This window comes from Rana temporaria, chromosome 3 (genome assembly GCF_905171775.1).
Source record: "Rana temporaria chromosome 3, aRanTem1.1, whole genome shotgun sequence".
Lineage (NCBI taxonomy): Eukaryota > Metazoa > Chordata > Amphibia > Anura > Ranidae > Rana > Rana temporaria.
In genome coordinates, this window is record NC_053491.1 from 332,008,416 (window position 1) to 332,013,476 (window position 5,061).

Genomic DNA, 5,061 nt, shown 5'->3' on the forward strand with positions numbered 1-5,061 from the left:
CCAGTGGACGCCAAAGAATTGCATCTAAGATCCGAAGGCGTACGAAGACGTACGCCTGTCGGATCTAACCCAGATGCCGTCGTATCTTGTTTTGAGGATTCAAAACAAAGGTACGACGCGGGAAATTTAAAATTACGATGGCGAATCAGTAGATACGCCGGCGTACTTCCTTTGTGGATCTGCCCCTGAGTGTTTAGCAGGGCCGATCCTCCCTATAGGCTCACTATGCAAGCCGCTTAGGGCCCCGCAAAGCTGCAAAGGGCCCCCCAAATTACTAGAGGCCCTGCCTGGTGAGAAGTAATTTTCGCCCCCTCACCCCGCTTCTAAACTCGCTGGCTGAGTCATTTCCGACAGCAGAACACCCCCTCCCCCCGCTTCTCAACTTTCTTTAATGTGACATGTCACTGTCGTCAGCGCCCCCTGCTTCTCATTTTTAATGTGCCATGTCATTTTGCTTAGGGCCCCAGGGAGGTCAGGATCGGCACTGGTGTTTAGCCCCTGTGCCTGAGATTTCAGCATTATTGTGCAGTTGGAGCACAATTGCACCATCCAGCGCCACTGCCAGCAGCCTCTAAAAAGTCTATGAGAGGCTGAAGGCTGCTGCAGCTGGACCTGGCTAGATGGTGTACCAACATTTAGGAATGTATGCACCCAGGAACTAATGCCCCTGGTCGGTCGGGTCGGTCACAGGCGGCACCCCCCCCCCCCCTGTGTCGGTCAAGTAGATCACGGCCTGTACTTACTCCATCTCACAGGCAGCGTTTCAGGCGGCTTTTCTCCGGGCGTCAGATTCCTCCTGGGAAACCAAGGAGGCCTCCCCTGCATCTTCTTCCTTTCAGCCAATCGGGTGACGGGTCACAGGACCCGCTTCCTGATTGGCCAGGAGGAGAATCAGTGTGACAATGGCGAATATTTATTCGCTATTGTCACACAACTGGGTGCGCACGTGATTAGAGCCAGAAGCCTATTAGAGCCTCTGGTTCTAATCACGTGCTTAAAAAATACATACAAATATCCTATTGGAATCCATGCATCCGGTACCCCGCATGTAGATCAGGGGGTCGGACGCATGGATAGGGGAACAATGCCCGTGTACCCCCTATGGACAGGCCGTCACTGGTGTGTACCCCTGTCTGTTCAACAGAAGCCATTCATTAAACCGCTTTCTGTTGAACAGTCCTCCCGGAAAACCAACATTTGAATGCCAATGGCTGAAGCAATGATCTGTGTATTCTTATTGGGTGGTGGGGGATCCCTGCACCCACATTGTTTGTGTGAATGTGAGGATCTGTGAGTTGTTTCTTTTATTTGTTCAACCCACTGGATGAGGGAGAAAAAACTCTGAGCCAGATTCACAGACAAATATGTTACGCTGCGGCGGCGTAACGTATCCCATTTACGTTACACCGCCTCAGGTTTACAGCGTAAGTGCCTGATTCACAAAGCACTTACCTGTAAACTTGCGGCGGTGTAACGTAAATTCGCTCGGCGCAAGCCTGCCTAATTCAAATGGGGCGGGCACCATTTAAATTAGGCATGTTCCCGCGCCGAACGTACTGCGCATGCTCCGTCCGTCAAATTACCCGACGTGCATTGCGCTAAATGACGTCGCAAGGACGTCATTGGTTTCGACGTTAACGTAAATGGCGTCCAGCGCCATTGACGGACGACTTACGCAAACAACGTAAATTTTAAAATTTTGACGCGAAACGATGGCCATACTTAACATTGGCTAGGCCACCTAGAGGGCAGCCTTAGTTTTACGCGGCGTATCTCGACGGAAACAACGTAAATTTAGAGCGACGGTTAAAGCGTACGTTCGTGAATCGCCGTAACTAGTCATTTGCATATTCTACGCCGACCGCAATGGAATCGCCACCTAGCGGCCGGCCTAGAATTGCATCCTAAGATCCGACGGTGTATCAGGAGATACGCCGTCGTATCTCTTTTGTGAATCTGGCCCTCTATGTAACGTTTATACCCAGCTTTAGACTCCTGTACAGGGAATTCAAGAGGCCAACACTGGGCCAAATTCAGGTATTTACACTGCTTGTATTTAATAAATCCATTTACTGATGTATTATTAATTGCAGAGCTGCAATAATTTGTGTATTTTATATCTGCCTAGAATTTTGTGGCAGTTTTAATGCAGAAATGTTATGTTTAACTGAAATGTACCTATGAATTAACCACTTGGCTTTTGTGAGTGTCATACTACAAGTAATCCTTCCATAAACAGCACACTAAATTTTAGCTCATGACAGTGACTTGTCTCTGCATTTTCTCCGGAATCTCGTATTATCCAAGAGAGATCTGAGAGCTTGTTGTAGTAGGCTGTTTAAACGACCAGGGCAAAGGTCTCTTCATTTGCTTGATCCTAACAAGGTGTGTGCTGCAGCAGGTGCTGATGGGAAAAAGCAATAAATGTGAATCCTCTCCGCCTTTACTACTACTCCTTTACTCTGGGGGGAGGGGTGCTGGATTAATTCTTTTGAAGAAGGAACCATATGACGCTACCTTCAGATTACTTATGAGTGAATTTTATCACGGGTTTCGACCTATGCCTTATTACCTAAAACTCCAAAACACGTCACGTTACAGAATATCTCAATACTCAGCGTTAAGAGGAAATGTAGACTTGAACTGACCTTTGTTTATTGCGCTATGCTGCGTACTGCAGACACGCTTGGAATTAGCATAGCAAGCAATTACTAAATTCCACTTCATAAACATTCATGTATTACTGTCATTATCCAATTTACAGCAAGCCGAGATAGGAATAAGAAGCATCAGAGATAAAGCATGGATGTATCTGGGTTAGGTGAAAGCCTACTTTGCCCATGCAGGGCAAGTCAGCCCCACCAGCTGCAGATACTTATCTTCCCTTTTGCTTCTGTACTGCCCTGATTGAGCTGCACATCACTGGAATGCCTCGGAACCCTGAACTCTTGGATACACTGAAATGCAAATAATGAGTAGCTCCCAAGGTCATTGGCTCTGGAAAACCACCTCCTACCTCCTTCGCTTCATTGCTGGTTACTAAGGAGAACCCATCCCGAACCTGCCCTATGCTGATGTTTTCCTAATTAATTTATTGTGTTGTTGCTAGGCCATAACTAGCCTGAGTATGTGTATACCTTTTTTAAGGCTCTGCAGGTTTTCCCTAAGCTGCGTGGGTTTCTTTCTTTCACTTGCTAATGTGAAGGAAATTTCAATAATTAGAGTGGGAAGGACAGTGACTGAGTTTTGATTATGTATCTGACTCAACCAATTTCTTAGGTCAGGGATGCACAACCTTTTTAAGAGCGAGGGCCACTTAAGTGATTTGGTAACCTTTCGCGAGCCACGAGTGGAGCGGGCGGATGACAGGTCTGTGTCCACTCTGCATATCGAGAGCAGACACAGACACAGCCCACTCTTATACTCTATGTTCCATTCGATTTGGTCCACCCAGGCGGAAGGGCAGGGCTGGACTGGGACAGAAATTTGGCCCTGGACTTCATCCAGACTGGCCCACTTTGACAGGTCTCTCCCATGGCGGCTGGACAACTCCCGCACCCCCCCCCCCGGTCACCCAAGCCCCCTCTTCCCCTTCACTAGCCACTAGCCGTTCTACTTTATTAGAGTAGAATGGATGGTGCTGGTACTCTTATAGGTAGTACCAGTTGGAAAGCTAGACATTATTTCACCCGGGGCAAAGAATCAGTTCGGTGCTCCCCTTATGGGACAAGATTAGGCAGAAGTGAGAAACTCCCAGGTCTGTCCCCTCCCCCCATGCTCCTCTGTCGTCGTCCCTGCTCCTCTGTCGTCGTCCCTGCTCCTCTGGTCCTCCCTCTGCTTCTTTGTTCCCCCCATGTGAGCGATGCAGGGAGAGAGAGACAGAGGAGCGGAGGGACGCGGCATTCCGCTGTCACTGAAGCTGGCCCACTGAGCCATCGGCCCACCGGAAAACTCCCTGTAGTCCCAATGGCCAGTCCATCCCCTTATTTTTTTTCTACCGCTGGCTTCACTCACAACACTGATGCTCTGGGATGACAAATTGACGATCTGGGCCTGCCAACCAGCCATAACCAGAGCAGGAGGTCGTGGGCCACATCAGAGAGCTCCATGGGCCACATGAGGCCCCCTAGCCACTGGTTGGACACCCCTGTCTTAGGTCCTTGTTTAGATGTTGTTGATAAATATTTCAAACACCATTCTCGGGTGTTCTCTACCCTCCTTGTTTTTTGCCTGGAGAGGATGCACTGTGTTCGAATCAATGAGATTTAGTTTACTTTTCTTGAGGAAAGGGGTCCAACGTATAATCTTGCACATAGGTTCAATGCTTTCAGAAAATGCCTCTGGTCATAGATCTGTCTGGCTGATTTCACAGGACCAACATTTAGGCTCCTGCTAAAGGTCCTGCTTCTCATACTGCTACCTTCAGAATGCATTACATTTTGTTATACCTTCTCTTCTAGCATTCATCAATAAAATAGACCAAAGCAACTGGCACCCAACCTTTTTCTCTCCCCATATTATACACCTGATGGTTACCAGATGGAAACTTAAGCCTGTCACACTACTTAGGGGTTCTTTCCTTATCACCCCTAGAAGAGGAGTGCTACATCAGCAAATGGTGAATAAACACATACAAGGCTGAATTTTTATGTAGCCAACATAGGACAGATTGTAGCTCTGGCTGTATGTTTAGGGTCATTGTCGTGCTGGAAGGTGAACTTCCACCCCGGTCTCAAGTCTTTTACAGACTCTAAGGCCTCGTACACACGGTGGGACAAAACCGATGAGAATGGACTGAGGTTCAGTTTAATCGGTCCAAACCGACCGTGTGTATAGCCCATCGGTCCGTTGTCCTTCGGTCAAAAATGTTAAAACATGCTTTCAAATCGAACCGATGGGCCGCTGCCCGATCGGTCCAAACCGATGGTTAGTACAGAAAGCATTGGTTCAAAACCCACGCATGCTCAGAATCAAGTCGACGCATGCTTGGAAACATTGAACTTCGTTTTATTCAGCACGTCGTGTGTTTGACGTCACCGTGTTCTGACCCGATCGTTTTTT